The sequence below is a fragment of the Calliphora vicina genome, chromosome 4 (assembly GCF_958450345.1).
Source record: "Calliphora vicina chromosome 4, idCalVici1.1, whole genome shotgun sequence".
Classification (NCBI taxonomy): domain Eukaryota; kingdom Metazoa; phylum Arthropoda; class Insecta; order Diptera; family Calliphoridae; genus Calliphora; species Calliphora vicina.
The window spans coordinates 54,079,874-54,102,778 of NC_088783.1; positions in this window are offsets into that span (position 1 = coordinate 54,079,874).

A 22,905-nucleotide genomic window follows, 5' to 3' on the forward strand; every position below is an offset into this window, starting at 1 on the left:
TAGTTTTTTTCATTTTTTGGAAAAAAAATTTTGCGAATTGTTTTTTTTTTAAATTTTTTGGAAATTTTTTTTTTTCGAATTGTTTTTTTGAAATTAATTTTTTTTTTGAAATTTTTTAATTTTTTTTAATATTTAGCGAAAAACAAACTTTTGGTTAAAAAAATATTTTTCCCGATTTTGACCGATTGTAGGTACAACTTATATATAGTAAGCCTTATATACATCGTAAATACAAATTTTTCTTTCAAAGTAGTTTTTTTCATTTTTTGGAAAAATAAATTTTTCGATTTGTTTTTTTTTTTTAATTTTTTTTTTTGAAATTTTAAAATTTTTTTTTGTTGAAATTTAATTTTTTTTAATATTTAGCGAAAAAAAAACTTTTGGTGAAAAAAAAAATTCGGGTTAAAAATATTTTTTACGATCTTGACCCATTGTAGGTCCAACTTACTATGGTCTTATTTACGTCGTTGCAATGGTGAAATATTTATCATTAGATATCCATATTGTCTATATTAATGACTTAGTAATCCAGATATAGATAAAAAATGGGCCAAAAATCGAGGTTGTCCCGGTTTTTTCCTTTTCCTTATATATCAGCCATTTGTGGACCGATTTTCTCGATTTTAAATAGCAACCGAGCCGGAAGAATTCCGGAGATATTGATGTATGAACCGTGTATGTAAGTTATTTGGAAGCTACGGAAAGTTGATTTCAACATACAGAAGGTCAGACGGACATGGCTTTATCGACTTCGCTATCTATAACGATGAAAAATTTATAAATTACAAACTTACCCTTGCCACTCATGGTGAATGGTATAAAAAATATTGTATACCCTTCATCTTCGTGAGAAGCGTATATATAAGCTTGTCATTCCTTTTGTAATTTCTACAATATAATTTTCCGACCCTATAAAGTATATATATTCTGGATCCTTATAGATAGCGGAGTCGATTAAGCCATGTCCGTTTTGATATCAACTTTCCGAAGCCCCCAAACAACTTACATACACGATTCATACATCAATTCCGGCTCAGTTGCTAAATAAAATCGGCCCACAAATGGCTGAGATATAAGGAAAAACCCAGGACAACCTCGATTTTTGACCTATATCTGGATTACTAAGTCATTAATATAGACAATATGGATATCTAATGATAGATATTTCAAAAACCATTGCAACGATGTATATAAGACCATAGTAATTTGGACCTACAATGGGTCAAAATCGGAAAAAATATTTTTTAACCCGAATTTTTTTTCACCAAAAGTTTTTTTTCGCTAAATAAAAAAAAAATTAAATTTAAAAAAAAAAAAAATTAATCAAATAATTCGAAATTTTTTTTCCAAAAATTAAAAAAAAACAACTTTGGAAAAAGAAATAAATTTTGTTTACCTAAAAATATTTAAAATTTTTATTTTGAAGTATAATTTGGTGAAGGGTATATAAGATTTGGCACAGCCGAAACATTTCAAAATAAAAGCTAAAAATTTAAAAAAATATCGCATTTTTAAAGAGTGTTTATAATTCGTTTTAAGCCATGTCTTTTAATATATTATGTTGATACATGCATGTTAAGACAATAAACTTTATGAATATCTCATAAAATTTAATGTTTAAGTTCTGTACTGTTTTTTCTTAATCAAAGTTTTATTTTTTAACCCGTAAATATTGACTTTTCTATTAGAATTTTGTTTTCTTTTTAATTTTTTATGTCACTTCGGGTTTTGCAATCATCTTTTTTTACTGTTTATTGTATTTTAAGCCTTAAAAATTCCTCGAAACACTTTGAAACATCCAGCCAGCAGAATTCACTTAAATATTCGTTTTGTTCATTGAAATATAAACCACTGGAATTCAGTTTTCTCTAGAACAACAATCTGGGATGACAAGTTAATATACTGATATGTTTATCCTTCCTTCTCCTTTACTACAGTTAGCTTAGATTTTACTTTTCCTTTCTCTTGTATGTTTTTTGTTTTTCATTTGCCAGGAAACATGTGCTACCAAAATCAACCAGGACATATTGCTGCATGTTTCTTATGTTTGTAGCATGATTTTTGTAGATTAGCAAATGTTTTTCCCGAGATGAGTTGGCATTGAATTGCTAAGTCTGCTTTTACACAGGGCAAGTTTACTTGAAGCAAGTCTCGTCGATTCCCTTTTAAACTTGCTCGTCTGTTTACACACAGCAAGTCTGTGAGCAATTTTGTATGTTAAAACCTAATAGACGCCATATTGAAAATGAGAAAACAAAAGAAATTTGAAGAGACTTGCCAGTACAAGCAAGTGTGTACCCCTCTTCTTTCTTCTTGCCTCTCTCTACTATAAACTCTAGACTTGCGCAAGAAAAATTGCCCTGTGTAAAAGCAGACTAATTCACCATGTTTTTCTGTATGTGGGTTACAATAAATTAAATACACATACGTCTCTTTTATTTCATCTTATATTTCACTCACATTTTCTTTCTACATTTCAAATCGCCCCTGGCTCAATCTCATTTACTTCACTGGGCAAATGTTTATTGATGTTTGAAATAAAAACCATGTTAAAGATCAAACAGAATACAAGTACAATTCATATGTGAACAAAAAATAGATTAAGGCCTAAATACTTTCTTGTATGATGAGTAGAGAAGTACATGTGAGTATCATGTACTAATTTAATTGCTAATTACACATGGGTTTTTTTTAATTAAGACTTTAGGCGATAAAGCGACACATTTGTATACTTAATTAAGCAACTGTTTCAACAAAGCTTTAAGCTCTTAAGCATTTGGAATACTCATGAAGCTTAAAATAAATTAAAGCTGACTAGACTCGGTAATGGACTGTTCCATTATCTTAATCGGCATAATAATATTAACTAGAGATGTCATTCGAATAAAAATTATTCGTATAATAGAGGGAAAAAATTGTATTTGAATTTTTCAGTTTAAGAAAAAAAAATTATTCGATTAACAATTGTCGAATAAATTATTAGAATAAAATTATTCTAATAATCGATAATTCTAATTATTCGATCAATAATTGTCGAATAATCGAATACATACTGGATTAAATTATTCGAATAATCGAAAAAAAATAACTTTTATTTGAATGAATAAAATGTTTCAGTTTAGAATAAAAAAATGATTCGATCAATAATTTCCGAATAATGTAATAATAACTCGAATAAATTATTGAAATAAAATTATTCGAATGAATAAAATTTTTCAGTTTAATATAAAAAATTATTCGATCAATAATTGTCGAATAATCGAATAAATTATTCGAATAATCGAATAAATTATTCGAATAATCGAGTAAATTATTCGAATAATCGGAAAAAAAAACAATTTTTATTGGAATGAATAACATTAGTCAATTTAGAATAACAAATTTGTCCATCAATAATTTCCGAACAATCGAAAACTCGAATAAATTATTCGAATAATCGAGAAACAACTTATTTTTATTCGAATGAATAAGATTTTTCAGTTTAGAATAAAAAATGATTCGATCATTAAATTTTTGAACAATCGAGGAGAAAACTAAATTTTATTGGAACGAATAAATTATTTGAGTTTAGAATAATCGAACAAATTATTCGAACAATCGAGAAAAAAAAAATTTTAGGAATGAATAACATTTTTCAGTTTAGAATAAAAAATTATTTGATCAGAAATTACCGAATAATTGAAATAATTCGAATAAATTATTCGAATAATCGAGAAGAAACTAATTTTCGAGTAAATTATTCGAATAATCGAGTAAATTATTCGAATAATCGGAAAAAAAACAATTTTTATTGGAATGAATAAAATTTGTCAGTTTAGAATAAAAAATCAGTCCATCCATAATTTCCGAACAATCGAATACTCGAATAAATTATTCGAATAACAAAAAAAAAAAAAAGTTATTGCAGTGAATAAAATTTTTCAGTTTAGAATAAAAAATTATTGGATAAATATTTGTCGAATAATCGAATACCCGAATATATTATTCGAATAAACGAGAAAAAAAAATAATTTTCTTTGAAATCAATAAAATTTTTCAGTTTAGAATAAAAAATCTGTCCATCAATAATTGCCGAACAATTGAAAACTTTAATAAATTATTCAAATAATCGAGGAAAAAACACATTTTTATTCGAATGAATAAAATTTTTCAATTTAGAATAAAAAATTATTCGATCAATAATTTCCGAATAATCGAAAACTCGAATAAATTATTCGAATAATCCAGGAAAAAGCTAATTTTTATTAGAATGAATAATTTTTTTTAGTTTAGAATAAAAAATTTATTCGATTAATAATTTCCGAATAATGGAATACTCGAATAATGTATTAGAATAATAGAGGAAAACAACAACAAACTAACCATCAATAGTTGTCGAATAAAATTATTCGAATAATCGAGGGAATAAAAATTTCAGTTTAGCTGTTTAGAATAAAAAATTATTCGATCAATAATTGTTGAATATGTACTCAAATAAATTATTCGAATAATCGAGGAAAAAAACAATTTTTTATTCGAATGAATAAAATATTTCAGTTTAGAATTAAAAATAATTTGATCATTAATTGTCGAATAATCGAATATTCGAATAAATTATTCGATAATCGAGAAAAAAAAACAAATTTTTATTGGAATGAATAACATTTTTCAGTTTAGAATAAAAAATCGAATGTCGAATAATCGAATAATCGAATAAAAATATTCGAATAATCGAGGAAAAACTAATTTTTATTGGAATGAATAAGATTTTTCAGTTTAGAATAAAAAATTATTCGATCAATAATTGTCGAATACTCGAATAAATTAATAGAATAATCGAGAATAAAAAACTAATTTTTAATGGAATGAATATAATTTTTCAGTTTGAAATAAAAAAATATTCGATCAATAATTATGGAATAATCAAATACTCGAATAAATTATTCGAATTATCGAGGAAAAAAATTTTATTCTAATGAATAAAATTTTTCAGTATAGATTAAAAAATGATTCGTTTATTAATTGTCGAATAATCGAATAAATTATTCGAATAAACGAGAAAAAAAATTTTATTGGAATAAATAAAATTTTTCAGTTTGAAATAAAAAATTATTCGATCAATAATTGTCATGTAATCGAATAAATTATTCCAATAATAGGGGAAACAATTTTTAATCAAATGAATAAAGTATTTCAGTTTCGAATATAAAATTATTCGAGCAATAATTGTAGAATAATCAAAAACTCGAATAATTTATTGCAATAATCGAGGAATAAATAAAATAATTTTTATTCGAATAAATAAAATTTTTCAGTTTAGAATAAAAAATGAGTCCGTCAATAATTGCCGAATAATCGAAAACGCGAATAATCGAGGAATAAAACAAATTTTTATTGGAATGAAAAAATTTCACTTCAGTTTAGAATAAAAAATAATTTTTATTCGAGAGATACAATTTTTTGGAATAAACGAAAAAAAAAAAATAATTTTCATTGAAATGAATAAAATTTTTCAGTTTAGATTAAAAAATCTGTCCATGAACAATTGCCGAACAATCGAAAACTTTAATAAATTGTTCAAATAATCGAGGAAAAAACTCATTTTTATTAGAATGAATAAAACTTTTCAATTTAGAATAAAAAATTATTCGATCAATAATTCCCGAATAATCGAAAACTCGAATAAATTATTCGAATAATCCAGGAAAAAGCTAATTTTTATTCGAATGAATAATTTTTTTTAGTTTAGAATAAAAAATGTATTCGATTAATAATTTCCAAATAATGGAATACTCGAATAATGTATTCGAATAATAGAGGAAACAACAACAAACTAACCATCAATAATTGTCGAATAAAATTATTCGAATAATCGAGAAAAAAAATGTCAGTTTAGCTGTTTAGAATAAAAAATTATTCGATCATTAATGGTGAATACTTAAATAAACTATTCGAATAATCGAGGAAAAAAACAATTTTTTATTCGAATGAATAAAATATTTCAGTTTAGAATTAAAAATGATTCGTTGATTAATTGTCGAATAATCGAATAATCGAGAAAAAAAACAAATTTTTATTGGAATTTTTTTTTTGGAAAAAACTAATTTTTATTGGAATGAATAAGATTTTTCAGTTTAGAATAAAAAATTATTCAAATTATTCAACAATAATTGTCGAATACTCGAATAAATAATTCGAATAAAAATTATTCGATTAATCGAGAAAAAAAATTTATTGGAATGAATAAATTTTTTTTGTTTAGAATAAAAAAATACAAATAAAAATTTTTGAAATATAAAATTATTCGATCAATAATTATGGAATAATCAAATACTCGAATAAATTATTCGAATTATCGAGGAAAAAAAATTTATTGTAATGAATAAAATATTTCAGTATAGATTAAAAAATGATTCGTTCATTAATTGTCGAATAATCGAATAAATTATTCGAATAAAAGAGAAAAAAAATTTTATTGGAATAAATAAAATTTTTCAGTTTGAAATAACAAATTATTCGATCAATAATTGTCATATAATCGAATAAATTATTCCAATAATAGGGGAAACAATTTTTAATCAAATGAATAAAGTATTTCAGTTTCGAATATAAAATTATTCGAGCAATAATTGTAGAATAATCAAAAACTCGAATAATTTATTGCAATAATCGAGGAATAAATAAAATAATTTTTATTCGAATAAATAAAATTTTTCAGTTTAGAATACAAAATTAGTCCATCAATAATTGCCGAATAATCGAAAACTCGAATAATCGAGGAACAAAACTAATTTTTATTGAAATGAAAAAATTTCACTTCAGTTTAGAATAAATAATAATTGTTATTCGAGAGATACAATTTTTTCAGTTTAGAATAACAAATTGTTCGATCAATAATTGTCGAATAATCGAATACTCGAAAAATATTTGAATAAAATTATTCGAATAATAGAGGAAAGAAAATAATTTTTATTCAAATGAATAAAGTATTTCAGTTTCGAATATAAAATTATTTGAGCAATAATTGTCGAATAATCGAAAATCCGAATAAATTATTGGAATAAAATTATTTGAATAATCGAGGAAAAAAATTACTTTTATTCGAATAAATAATGTTTGTTTATAATTGCCGAATAATCGAGGAACAAAACTAATTTTCACTTCAGTTTGGAATACAAAATTATTCAATCAATAATTGTTGAATAATCGAAAAAAAAATTATTTTTATTCGAAAGATACAATTTTTTCAGTTTAGAATAACAAATTGTTCGATCAATAATTGTCGAATAATCGAATACTCGAAAAAAATATTCGAATAATCCAGGGAAAAAAAATTATTGGAATGAATAAAATATTTGAGTTTAGAATAAAAAATTCTTTGATCAATAATTGTAAGTAATCAAAGAAATTATTCGAATGATCGAAGAAAAAAAAAATAATTTGTAATAATAATAGTCCAATAATCGAATACTGGAATAAATTATTCGAATAATCGAAACAAAATAATTTTTATTTTAATGAATAAAATGTTTCAGTTTAGAATAAAAAAATGATTCGATCAATAATTTCCGAATAATAGAATACTCGAATAAATTATTGAAATAAAATTATTCGAATAATCAAAGAAAAAAAATAATTTTTATTCATATTCGATCAATAATTGTCCAATAATCGAATAAATTATTCGATTAATCTAGGGAAAAAAAATTTATTCGATTGAATAAAATTTTTCAGTTTACAATAAAAAATTATTCGATCAATAATTGTCAAATAATTGAATAAATTATACGAATAATTTGTGTTCGATAAAATATTTCATACGATTAATAATTGTCGAATAATCGAATGCTCGAATAAATCATTCGAATAAACACAAATATTTGATCAATAATTGTCGAATAATCGAATAAATTATTCAAATAAAAATTGTTCGATTAATCGAGGAAAAAAAAATTTTATTCGAATGAATAAAATTTTTTATTTAGAATAAAAAAATATTCCATCAATATTATAGTGAATTATTCGAATAATCTATTTTATGGATTATTCCTTCGAATAATCGAGAAAATTTTAAAAATTAATCGATCTTTTGAATAATAAAAAAATGTTATTAGATCAAAATTAAACCCGAATAATTGACAATCCTAATAAACTCTGGCACTTTCTCTCCCATAGCTATTATCATTATTACTACATCCACTATTACTTTTTGCACTAAACCCTCAAACTACTTACTTCATATAATTACTAAGTGCTTTAAAAATTATATTAATTTTCAAAACTTTTATCGATTTCCCCCTGCTGTTCTCATGCTCCATTATTGTGGTGTCAGCATGCATTTTAAAATTGCTATTTATTTTAAGCTGTTTTCTATTGTAAAAAACAATCCACTACTACTTAATTGGTTTTAAGCCATTTACTATATTTTTTTATTACCACAATTAGTTCTCAGTTTTTATTATAGTTTCTGGAGTAAAAACGTCTAACGAAAAATAAAAACTTTTATGGTAAATTAAATTTTTAGCTAAAAATGTTATTATACCAAACATACAAGTACTTTTATTAATTAAATTTTATTTTGCTATAAAAATATGATTGTACAAAGGAAATGCATTTTTCAAATTGCAGTAAAATGAGCTGCAATATTAGAGAAATGTTACACAGTGGCACGCCATGAAAGCGAAATTGATTGGTTTTTTACAGTATAAAACTAGGATGTAGAAGTAGAGTAGTTTTCTGAATATTTGGCATTTGGTAAGGTTCAAAGCATAGTTTAATTGGCTCCAAACATAGGCCTTGTGGTGAGAGTCTGAGCTTAGTGCTCCTTTTGACGCAAGTTTATAGTCCAGCGTCACTTTCCAGCCATTTCGTGCAGCTTTTATATTTGATGATCAAACATTCTTCGCCTTAATTGTTGGTATGAATTTTCTCAAAGGAAATCTTTGATTTATTTTCACTTTTATTGAAAATTGCCCACTGTGCAGTAGTAGTAAACTTTAATAATTTTTACTTTTATAGCCTCAAATGCAACGATTTTGAAAATTAACAATACCTGCCAATAAAAATATTGTAACAAAAATATGTTTCTTTTTTAAATTTTCTAAAAGATTAACTTGGCTAAAGTGTTTTAAAGATTCGACCCAGTGATTTATACATACAACACTTGTTTCCGTTCATTTTTATTAGTATTTGCTGCTTGCTACAAAACTTAATAACCCCCATCAATAATTTTCGTTAAAACGAACAAAATATGAACTGAAAATATGAGAAAACTTTCTTTCTTTCATACGCTGAATTTTTAGTTGCAACAAAATACTCAAAGTGTTGAAAAAAAAGTAATAAAAACTTTAAAAGGATTTTCAAAAATGAAGAAAAAAAAAATGTAGAAGAATAATCATCATCATGTAGAAAATTGAACTCAACTCATATACAAGAGTATTGAATGTAGACCAGAAAAGTTCATAGCCAGTGGCAACGAATACTATGCATTCATTGCATTCATTTATCTATCTACGCAGCAATTTGAATGAAGATTTTTTGTTTTTGGCGTCATGCAACTATTGTTAGAATCAGCTGCACAACACAGCCAGCAACATTAAAAACTACGCATTTTAGTAGCAGGGATTTGCCACAGTTTGGTATACGAGAACATAAGAACCAACTTATTATAGTTGTTGGCATTTTTTGAGATTTGTAGTTTCTAGTGTTTAGCAGGCAGGGGATAAATTGTAGAGGCTGTAGGGAAAAAAGTAATCAAATGAAATCCATTAGGGCAGTTTATTGATTTGGGGGAATTATTTATTTAGTCATTAGCAGCCATCTTGTTCCAACATTAATTGGAAATTTTGACTTTGGTTTTCAAAATTTTAATTTATTATAAACAAGTAAGAGTAGTGCAATAATTTTTAAAAAAGTACCAAAAAAGTACTATTCTAAAAATTACCATATCCTCTAAAATAGAATAATTATGCATAATTTAATGATTTTCTATAGATAAAACTCTTAAAAAGTTATTATTTTCAACATTTTTGAAAAGTACCAAAAAAGTACTTTTCTCAAAAGTACCATTTTCGGCCAAATAGAGCATTTTTGTGCGAAATGGTGCGAAAAAATATTCAAAATTTATCAATTTCAAAATTTTGGAAAAGTACCAAAAAAGTACTTTTTACTAATAAAATTAATTAAAATTTCCGCACACTTTTTGTATGATTCTTATTTATTACTTCAAAATCTATAATTTTTCAAATTTTGGAAAAATATCAAAAAAGTACTTTTCTCAAAAGTACCATAACCTGTAAAGTTGAAACTTTGTTCCATTTTTTTTTTTGGAAATTAACAAAAAAATACTTTTCTAATAACTACCATTGCCTTCCAAATAGTCTTTATGCTAAATTTATTAATTTGGTATATAAAAATGCTTAAAAAGTACCCACCAAATTGAGTGCAAAATTTTATTCTTCTTTTAAAATTTAAAGCAATAATTTTAAAAAAATTACTTTTCTAAAAATTACCATATAATCTTTAGGCAAAATTTATTGATTTTCTATAGATAAAACTCTTAAAAAGTTATAATTTTCAAAATTTTTGAAAAGTACCAAAAAAGTACTTTTCTCAAAAGTACCATTTTCGGCCAAATAGAGCATTTTTGTGCGAAATGGTTAAAAACTATTAAAAAGTTATCATTTTCAAAAATTTCGGAAAAGTACCAAAAAAGTACTTTTCTGAAAAGTACTTTTTACTAATAAAATTAATTAAAATTTCCGTATACTTTTTGCATGGTTCTTATTTATTACTTCAAAATCTACAATTTTTCAAATTTCGTATAAGTACCAAAAAAGTACTTTTCTCAAAAGTACCATATTCAGCCAATAGAGCCTTTGTGCGAAATGGTGCAAAAAAACTATTAAAAAAGTTATAATTTTCAAAATTTCGGTAGAGTACCAAATAAGTACTTTTCTGAAAAGTACTTTTTACTAATACAATTAATTTAAATACCCTCATCTTTTTTGTATGATTCTTATTAAATACTTCAAAATCTAAAATTTTTAAAATTTCGGATAAGTACCAAAAAAAGTACTTTTCTTAAAAGTACCATATTCAGCCAAATAGAGACTTTGTGCGAAATGGTGCAAAAAAACTATTAAAAAAGTTATAATTTTCAAAATTTCGGTAGAGTACCAAAAAAGTACTTTTCTGAAAAGTACTTTTTACTAATAAAAATAATTAAAATTTCCGCATACTTTTTATATGATTCTTATTTATTACTTCAAAATCTATAATTTTCCAATTTTTGGATAAGTATCAAAACAGTACTTTTCTAAAAAGTACCATAAAAGTATCAAGTTGAAAAAAATTACTTTTCTAAAAAGTATCATTGCCATCAAAATAGTGTTTATGCTAAATTTATTAATTTGGTATAGAAAAATGCTTATAACCCGCCAAATTTAATACAAAATTTTATTCATTTTTTACACCAATCATTTTTAAAAAAGTACCATAAAAGTACTTTTCTAAAAATTACCATATTTTGCCAAATAGAATCTTTATGCAAAATTTAATGATTTTGTATCGATAAAACTCTTAAAAAGTTATTATTTTCAACATTTTTGAAAAGTACCAGAAAAAGTACTTTTCTCAAAAGTACCATATTCAGCCAAAAGAGCCCTTGTGCGAAATGGTGCAATGGTATAGAAAAAACTATTAAAAAAGTTATAATTTTTTAAAATTTCAGTAAAGTACCAAAAAAGTACTTTTCTGAAAAGTACTTTTTACTAATAAAATTAATTAATTAATTAAAATAAGCATATACCAAATTTTGGATAAGTATCAAAATTTTATTAATTTTTTAAACCAATTATTTTTAAAAAAGTAGCATAAAAGTACTTTTCAAAAAATTACCATATCCTGCCAAATAGAATCTTAAGCAAAACTTTATGATTTTCTATAGATAAAACTCTTAAAAAGTTATTATTTTCAACAATTTTGAAAAGTACCAAAAAAAGTACTTTTTTCAAAAGTACCATTTTCAGCCAATATAGCTTTTTTGTGCGAAATGGTGCGAAAAAACTATTAAAAATTTATCAATTTCAAAATTTCGGAAAAGTACCAAAAAAGTACTTTTCTGAATAGTACTTTTTACTAATAAAATTAATTAAAATTTCCGCATACTTTTTTATGATTCTTATTTTTTACTTCAAAATCTAAAATTTTTCAAATTTTTGATAAGTATCAAAATAGTACTTTTTTAAAAAGTACCATATTCAGCCAAATAGAGCCTTTGTGCGAAATGGTGCGAAAAAACTATTAAAAAAGTTATCATTTTCAAGATTTCGGTTAAGTACCAATAAAGTACTTTTCTGAAATATGTTTATGTATGATTCTTATTAAATACTTCAAAATCTATAATTTTCCAAATTTTGGATAAGTATCCAAATAGTACTTTTCTAAAAAGTACCTATCAAAAAAATTAATTTTGCCATCAAAATAGTCATTATGTTAAATTTATTAATTTGGTATAGAAAAATACTAAATTTTATTCTTTTTTTAAAGCAATAATTTTAAAAAGTACTTTTCTAAAAATTACCATATCCTGTTAAATAGAATATTTATGCATAATTTAATGATTTTCTATAGATAAAAGTCTTAAAAAGTAATTCTTTACAACATTTTTAAAAAGTACCAAAAAAGTACTTTATTCAAAAGTACCATATTCAGCCAAATAGAGCCTTTGTGCGAAAAAAACTATTAAAAATTTATCATTTTCAAAATTTCGGAAAAGTACCAAAAAAGTACTTTTCTGAATAGTACTTTTTACTAATAAAATTAATTAAAATTTCCGCATACTTTTTTTATGATTCTTATTTATTACTTCAAAATCTATAATTTTCCAAATTTTGGATAAGTATCAAAATAGTACTTTTTTAAAAAGTACCATAACCTGACAGAATTTACAAAATTAATAATTTTGTACAGAAAAAAAGTGTTAAAAAATTTAAAATTTTAAAAATTCTGCAAAAATACCAAAAAAAAAATAAGGGATTTTTCTTTTTTAAATTTTTAGCTTCTTTTATGAAATCTTTGCGCAATAGTAATTTATTCAAAGTATTGGCCAATGTTAGCTATAACCTTTTCCCATCTTTTCTGGTTTCCGAGCCAAAAGAACTAATTATCTTTTGAGGCCAAGGACGAATCAAGCCAATATCATTCAATAGCGTTCTGCATCGGTCGAAACAAATAGTAGTCGGATGGGGCAAGGTTTAGACTATAAAGCCACTTTGTTCTAAATACTTTTTTAACAGGTATTGCAAAATGTGGCCGAGGTGTAGCTATTAACTGTCAAAATTCGGAAGTCCCTTTATATACCCTAGCCCAATATTTATCTTGACAAATTAGCTGCCTCCTAATAAACATTTCTCTTGGGTACGTTTATGTTTTTTTTACTACTTTTTGTTCCTTCTTTTTTTTGGCATCATACTAAATTTTTCATTTTTTATTATTGATTATTTTTTTGTTTTGTTTTGGTTTGTTTGTTTTGTTTCTAAAAATGCAGTTTATTATTAAATTTTTTATTTTGCTGTTAAACAAAAGATGCATCATCATCATTCTTTAAAATATATATGGATGTGTTTTCTCGTTGTTGTTTTAGTGAATGTTTAAGATTCTTAAAATGTTCAAAATTTTTTTTGTTATATGTAAGATTTTAAGCTAAAAATAGTTTCCGTTAAATTTCACTTTCAATCAAAATTTTTATTACACCATTAGAAGGAAAATGCAATGGGGCAACAACAAATATATTTTATATATTTAGAACATTTTTAATTTATAGACACTTTTTGGTATTACTCCCTCCCCTCTAAAAATAGCTGAGGTTTTTTGGAAAAATATTTAATTTGATTTAAATGTTTAATAAACTTGAATCTGATTAAAACGATCAAAACAATGAGTGTGTGAAATTTGTTTGTGTAAATAAATAAATTTTTATTTGAAAATAAGAAACAAAATGTTTTGATGGAAAAATTAGAAAATTTATAAACAAATAATTAAGATTATTAGCAATTGTTGGGGTAATTTAATTATTTGAGATGTTTAAATCTTATTGGATTTAAATTGAAAAGTGTTTATGATTAATATTACTGTAGCCAGGTCAAGTTTATTTATTTGTTAAACAAAGAAAGCTTTAAAATCCTAATAAGGGATGGTATGATCATTGAATGATCATGTTTCAATATAATAAATTTTTCAATTTCCCATAAAGAATATATTAAAATTTTAGTGATGATAACAAGTGGAATAGATTGATGCTTGAAACCAAAATTATCCAAATTTACTTTGAAAATTAGTCATCAATTCGCGCAATCATCACTGCTACACGTTCAATATATATTGTGATATTTGGATCGCGATCCATTGTAATGGATCACGCAAAATTTGGTTATTCTGCGATTTGGATCGCGATCCATCGATACTGCATACAACACGTTCAATAAATATCGCGATATTGGATCGCGGTCAATATATATTGAACGTGTATCAGTGCCCATAGACGTCTGATTTATCGCAAAATTGTGTTCAGCGATGAGGCTTATTTTTGTCTTAACGGGTTTATTAAAAAACAAAATTATCTGTGAGACCAATTCACAACAGTCCCTACAGACTACATTACATCCAGAAAAAATCACACATATCTTCAAAAATTAAACCGGATCTCGCGTTACGGACAGTAGAGATCTTTACCGCATCACGATCAATGATTTTTTGTTTGAAAATATGGATGACATTGATCCGAGAGACATCAACGATCGATTTATTGAATTAAAAATTTGGCGAAAACTTGATTCCTCCAATGTCATGGGATTTGACACCTCCCGATTATTTTCTCTGGGGCTACTTGAAGTCACTGGTTTATGATGATAAACCTGCAACAATTGAAAAAATATTCAACAATAAAAAGTTCAAAGGTATCCATTTGGTTTGCTGAATGTTTTTACTACTATTAGCGTTCAAAATATAGATCGATTGGTCGGATTTTTTATTATTTTGTAGTAAATATAGATAAAACTCCTGTATCTTATTCTCATATCTTTAACAATCTTAAAAACAAATAATGAGCTCCTTCTTCTTGCTATAAAACATTTTAAAACGTTTACTGTCTTAATACCTAGTAGTAGTATGATGTAAAAATTAAATCATAAAACATATTTTTATGAACTTTATCAGCACCTTCATCATCTACACTCCCTCATAGTTTATTCATGGATAATAAAAAAACAATAACAACATTATATAACAATAGTTAATGATTATTTTCATTATAAAAATATCATTCATCCATCCATCCAACCCACCATTACAGAGAGATTCTTCGCAACAAAGTTGCGTTTTAAATGAAAGCGTTAAAATCACATCATAAAATTATTTAATACCAAAAATCATGCTGTATGAACGTGCATGCACGTTGTTGTTGACGTGGAGCAGCAACAACAATAACAACATCCGCAGCAGCAGCAGCAGGATAAAAAGTATGTAGTAGAAGTTAATTAAGTTTAAAATTGCCGTTTTAATGGACTCACTCAACCTTAAAATTATTTAAGTACCACATAAATGTTGTTCTTGTTGCCGTTGTTGCTGTTGTCAACATTATACGAATGACAACGAAGTACAAGCGAAAACATCAACAAACAGAACACAACAAAAGCAACAAACAAAAACAATGACGACATGTTGTTGATAATAAAAACCAGAAACAAAAACAAAGGATAACAAAACACTGCACCAACCCCACACCACCCACATCTACACAGCATTAGCGAGTAATGCAAAACATTAAAGAGAAGTTAAATGGGAGAGAGAGAAGAATTACACACAATCATTTACTTGCAAATAACCACATAATAATGGGATTCAGGGCTGATAAAAGGGGAGTAATATTAAACAGTTTTGCAAGTAGGTGCTAAATTGCAGCTATATTTTACTGCAGTACCTGGTTTTTCAGGTTTTTTAAGGAAATATGAAACCAATTTAATTCATATAAATAAATTAATCCATTTTGCACAAATTAACATGTCTAAATAAAAACATATTTAAATATGTAGTCTAAAGTCCTTTTCAAATCTGCCGGAATACTACTAACTGAGACACTATAGTGTAAAACAACTTTATAACAACTGTTGAGCTTCCGTTTCCATTTTAAAACTCTGAACGTTTGTATACCCGTTTTGTGTCTAGTTTCGTTTTGATTTTAGTTTTGTCTTTGATTTGCAAAGTTTTAAAAAGCAACAATTACTTTGTTCTTTAAGGAAATACAACAGTTTTCTTATCACTCATTTTATTTCTATAAGTAGTCTTCCCTTTGTTTTTATTTTGCCAAAGAAATAAAAACAAAAGGATATTTTTCTAAATATAAACATATTTCTTTTACAAACAAAAGGATTAAAAAGTCAAAGCAAAAAAATATAAAAGAAACACAACACACTTTGTGTTTGAAGTGCTTTTCTTTATAAAATAAAAGGGATGTAGGTGGGCAGACTCTTGAAATAAAATTCATGAAAACACTTGTTTGTAAAAGAGAGATAATTCTCTCACATTTATGCCATAATAAATGGAGAGAGCTATAATTTTTATTTAAACTCAATGTGGCCAACTAAATGGAGAAGCAAATTAATTTATTAGACTAGACACTGGTCTCTAGGCTAGACAATGATCTCTAGACTAGACAATGATCTCTAGACTAGACAATCATCTCTAGACTAGACAATGATCTATAGACTAGACAATAGTCTCTAGGCTAGACAATAGTCTCTAGGCTAGACAATGGTCCCTAGGCTAGACAATGATCACTAGACTAGACTATAGACTAGACAATAGACTAGACTATAGACTAGACAATAGTCTAGACTATAGACTAGACAATAGTCTAGACTATAGACTAGACAATAGTCTAGACTATAGTCTAGACTATTGTCTAGACTATAGACTAGACAATAGTCTAGACTATAGACTAGACAATAGTCTAGACTATAGACTAGACAATAGTCTAGACTATAGACTAGACAATAGTCTATAGACTAGACAATAGTCTAGACAATAGTCTATAGACTAGACAATAGTCTAGACTATAGACTAGACAATAGTCTAGACTATAGACTAGACAATAGTCTAGACTATAGACTAGACAATAGTCTAGACTATAGACTAGACAATAGTCTAGACTATAGACTAGACAATAGTCTAGACTATAGACTAGACAATAGTCTAGACTATAGACTAGACAATAGTCTAGACTATAGACTAGACAATAGTCTAGACTATAGACTAGACAATAGTCTAGACTATAGACTAGACAATAGTCTAGACTATAGACTAGACAATAGTCTAGACTATAGACTAGACAATAGTCTAGACTATAGACTAGACAATAGTCTAGACTATAGACTAGACAATAGTCTAGACTATAGACTAGACAATAGTCTAGACTATAGACTAGAAAATAGTCTAGACTATAGACTAGACAATAGTCTAGACTATAGACTAGACAATAGTCTAGACTATAGACTAGACAATAGTCTAGACTATAGACTAGACAATAGTCTAGACTATAGACTAGACAATAGTCTAGACAATAGACTAGACAATATTCTAGACTACAGACTTGACAGTAGTTTAGACTATATACTTGACAATAGTTTAGACTATAGACCAGACAACGGGTCTAGACTATAGACTAGACAACGGGTCTAAACTATAGACTAGACAACGGGTCTAGACTATAGACTAGACAACAGGTCTAGACTATAGACTAAATTCAGGTCTAGACTATAGACTAGACTCAGGTCTAGACTATAGACTAGACTCAGGTCTAGACTATAGACTAGACTCAGGTCTAGACTATAGACTAGACTCAGGTCTAGACTATAGACTAGACTCAGGTCTAGACTATATACTAGACTCAGGTCTAGACTATAAACTAGACAACGGGTCTAGACTATAGACTAGACAACGGGTCTAGACTATAGACTAGACTCATGTCTAGACTATCGACTAGACAACGGGTCTAGACTATCGATTAGACAACGGGTCTAGACTATAGACTAGACAACGGGTCTAGACTATCGACCAGACAACGGGTCTAGACTATATACTAGACGATGATCTAGACTAAACTCAGGTCTAGACTATAGACTAAACTCAGGTCTAGACTATAGACTAGACTCAGATCTAGACTATAGACTAGACAACGGGTCTAGACTATCGACTAGACAACGGGTCTAGACTATCGACTAGACAACGGGTCTAGACTATCAACTAGAGAACGGGTCTAGACTATCGACTAGACAACGGGTCAAGACTATAGACTAGACGATGATCTAGACTAAACTCAGGTCTAGACTAAAGACTAGACTCAGGTCTAGACTATAGACTAGACTCAGGTCTAGACTATAGACTAGACTCAGGTCTAGACTATACGCTAGACTCAGGTCTAGACTATACGCTAGATACAGGTCTAGACTATACGCTAGATAACGGGTCTAGACTATTGACCCTTTCGCTGCTCACTAGGAACCAATCATGAGACTAGTTCTTTGTTGTTTCTCTTCCCTGAAAGTTATCGGAGATTTTATCATATTCAATCTCTTTCTGAACGGTTTCTCTCTGTCTTTTCATAAATAATAAATAAATTTTGCCGGCATGCTACATCAGCAAAAGCAACAACTCAATAAATATAAATAAACAATTGAACTTTTCCGCCAAACAGTTTTCCAAAGGAACTTATAAATGGTTACAGGTGTTTATTCTTTTGTATATGAAAATCTAAAGCTACTCAATGAGCATGCCCACTTTTTATCACACACAGTTTATGCTCTCAAAAGCTTTCAGAATCGCTATAAAAAAGCTTCAAACACTGATAAGTGTATAGAATAAATAGATGGCAAGAAAAACTAAAGGAATTTAAAGTTTTTGTGTTGGGGTTTTTTCCCTGTAAATGAATTTTCAGCATTTGATTTAAGACAGTTTCTTTTCAACATTCGTTCGGTATAGTTCGTGGGATTTTGCGAAAAAAATAAAATATAGATTTAAAAAAAAAGAAAAACAAATAAATTTAATATAAAAAACAAAAAGCAAACAAACAATTAAAATAAAAAAAACATACTTTAAACGCGCGTCGGTTTGTAATAATAGCAATTTGAAGTGTTTAATGCAAAAAAGAAAAAAAATTTGTTTAAAAAAATACTTAAAAATTTATGGAGAACAAAAAAAAATTAAGAAAAATTTTAAATAAAATATTTACAAGCTAAATAGGTTGAAAATATAATGGATTGAATTTTCAATTATAAATTTTGTTTTTTTGGTATTAAAAAAAAATTTTATTTAATAAAAAAAAAAAAAATTGCCAAAAAAAATTCGTGTAAATATTTAAAATAAAAAATTTATAAATTTAAGTCAGTGTCGTTGTGTGTTTGTTTTAGTGTTTTCGTTTAATTAAAATTGATTTCACTTAAAAACAGCTGTGTATATAACAAAAAAAATATTATAATTATTTAAATTAATTCATATTAATCATATTTAAAAAAAATGCAGAGAAAATTCATTTTTGTGTAAATATAAAAAATTTTTGAAAAAAAAAATGTAATTTTTCATTGTTCTTATGCTGACAATTGATACTCGTAACAATAAAGTTGGTGAAATGAAAAAGTAAGCAACATTTAAAAATTGAATAAAATATTTAGGAGAAAAAGTTCATATTTTTAAACTCTAGTAATTTGTAAAGGAATTTAGAATTCCTGTAGAATTAGCCTGCTATATTTTTTAAATTTTCTTAAAAAATAGTTCATCTTCATGCTAAATTTGCTCTCAATATTCTAATTTGATTAGTACTGTTAATTGTTCGAATCCCGGCAACTTTTCTGAATTTTCAAATGTTTAGAAAGTGGCCAGGTAGTTTTAAAATTTTAACAATTCTTTATTTATTAAAATTTACACAGCAATTTAATACACGCACTTTAAAAACCAAACTGTTTCTTAAGGTTGATGTTTACTTAAACAGTGATTAATATATACTATCTTATTCAGTAACTCGCTATTACTATTTATATACACAGCGCCATATTCTAGTAGTTTCAAGAATTATCTAACTGAAAAACTCGACTGTTCTATTTCCAAAATGATCGCCTAGAGCTTTTAAAGCTGCTTCACAGTTAATGTTGTCATATTTATAAACAATGTTAATAAAAGCGTGATTTAATGAATGATTTAGAAGCAGCGGCTTGGAAATCTTTTCTTAAGTAAAATTGATCAGATGTTGCTTCAACAATATGGCTGATATCAACTATCAAAGTTAGGAAGTCCCTTTTAAAAGACCCTTTAGTTTTTATAACATGATGCAAACTAATTTAATTTTAATTAGCTCAATATAAAATCTTTTTTAAAAAAAACATATAATCGATACTCAAAATTTAACTAAATGATTGGCTACAAATATAATTGCCATCTTCTCTCTCTAGAGACACTTTTAATATAGAACCATGTACGTACACTTTCCTAATACTGACTAGCCATTTCCTTTAATCACAAAAGCTGTACACGTGTTTCAACGAAAGAAAAAAACTAAAAAACAAACTTGAAAATTTGATTTTAAATTTTTCCTATGCCAGCTTAAAAAACTTTGTTTAACAAGAAACTAAATGATGAAACAAGAAGACAAGAAACGAAAGAAGGTGGGTGGAGGAGGGAGGTAGGGAAAGAAAACATTTTCTGCTACATATTGTTTTCCCGGATTAGCCATTAAAAAGTAGATGCTAAACAAGTGTTATTAACTTGAAGTTTTTAATGCAAAAGGAAAAGACCAAGTAAATTGGGAATCAACTTACGCAACAGGAAATATCTAGACGAAACAGCAAAAGAGATGGGAGAAAGAGAGAGAGGAACAAAACAATAAACCTGTAGTTATTAGACAACAATATGGGTATTTTGTGTAAAGGAAACCATATTTATAGAGACAACAATAATAAGAAACAGATACACTCATAAATATTTATTTAGTAAAATTTTGAAATAGTGGGAGATAAAAAATGAAAGTAACAAAATGTACCGGGGAACTTAAAGAAAATGTACTTTTTGAATTGCAATAAAATGGGTTTTCTTGGAAGAAAAGTTTAGATTTTAAGTAGATTATTTTAAATTGATTTTTATTTTTCCAAATATGATTTGTTTCATTCACAGAATAGCATTAAAAATTAACCTATTCACTTAGAATATATTGCAAGTAGAAAGCCTTTGTACCGCAAAATTAGTGAGAATTTGGAAAAACACACGGACTCAACAGTATAGATTCGATTGTATTACCAACGGTTAGTAAAACCCTATAATCAGTTTGACGATTTTGGTGACCAATTTTTTTTTATGGTCCTCCAAAAATTCTGAATATCAGTGGGACCTCACAAAAAGGTGCTATCAGTTTTTGGCCAACAGCTAATTCAGACTTGCTGATACCGATTAACTATATACAGCAATAATATAGCTACGAGTCCAACAAAGAAATTTAGTTTACATTTTTGCCAAAAAAAAAAACTTTTTCGTGTCTTTTTTTGAAAAAGAAAAAAAGGGAAGAAAAATATTTTTTCACTTGTTTTAGAATAACTTACAGGAACTCCAATTTTTTCTCTAACAATATTTAGAAAAGTTGTAGCTACGATTGTATTACCAACGGTTAGTAAAACCCTATACTCAGTTTGTCGATTTTGGTGACCAATTTTTTTTTATGGTCCTCCAAAAATTCTGAAAATCAGTAGGCCTCCACAAAAAGGTGTCATCAGTTTTTGGCCAACAGCTAATTCAGACTTTGTGATACCGCTTAACTATATATGGCGATAAAATAGCAAAGAGTCCAACAAAGAAATTTTATTTACATTTTTTGACAAAAAAAAATAACTTTTGAAAAAAAATATGGGAAGAAATTATTTTTTCACTTTTTTTAGAATAACTTATAGGAAATCCTAATTTTTTACTAACAATATTTAGCAAAGTTGTAGCTACGTAAGTCTGAACAACTCTTGTGAACATATCAATGCATTCTGAACGTGTCTAAATAGCTCATAAAAATTAACCTCAAAATTTTAGTTTCTTACTCTATTTTGACACTATGATCAGGTCCATACTTCTATGTTGTGCGGACTTGGACTCTTAGCTATATTATTGCCATATACAGTTAAGATGTAGCACAAAGTCTGAATTAGCTGTTGGCCAAAAACTGATAATACTTCTATTGGAGGGTTCACTGATTTTCAGAATCTTTGGAGATCCATAAAACAAAATTGGTCACCACAATCAAAAAACTGGGTATATGGATTTACTACCCCTTGGTAATGCAATCATAGCTACTACTTTGCTAAATATTTTTAGTGAAAAATTATTCTAAAAAAGTGAAAAAAAAATTTCTTCCTAAATTTTTTTCAAAAAAAAGATACGAAAAAGTAATTTTTTTTTTTGGCAAAAATGTATACAAAGTTTCTTTGGTGGACTCTTAGCTATATTATTGTCATATATAAGGAGTGAGATCGAAAAATTCTTAACACACGTTTTTCATTACATTTTTTAACCCAAGTATTATTTGAATTTTTTTTTGATCAAGTTACCTTTGAAAAACATGTCAGTTATTATGTGTAATGTCAATTATATTAATTTTTTTGTTAATCTGATTAAAATGAGTGACCAGAAAAAGTGCGTACTGAAATTATTAAATATTTTCAACAAAACCCAACTTGGTCTTACAAAAAGTTGGCCAAGCATACAAAGGTCTGCCGTCAAACTGTTTCCAATGTTATTAAACAGTACCGGGAGAACTTGTCAGTTGATAGAAAACCTGGTTCAGGTAGAAGGAATGGTCCACATGATGTTTCTAAAGCCAAAAAAATAGAACGCATTTTCAAAAGA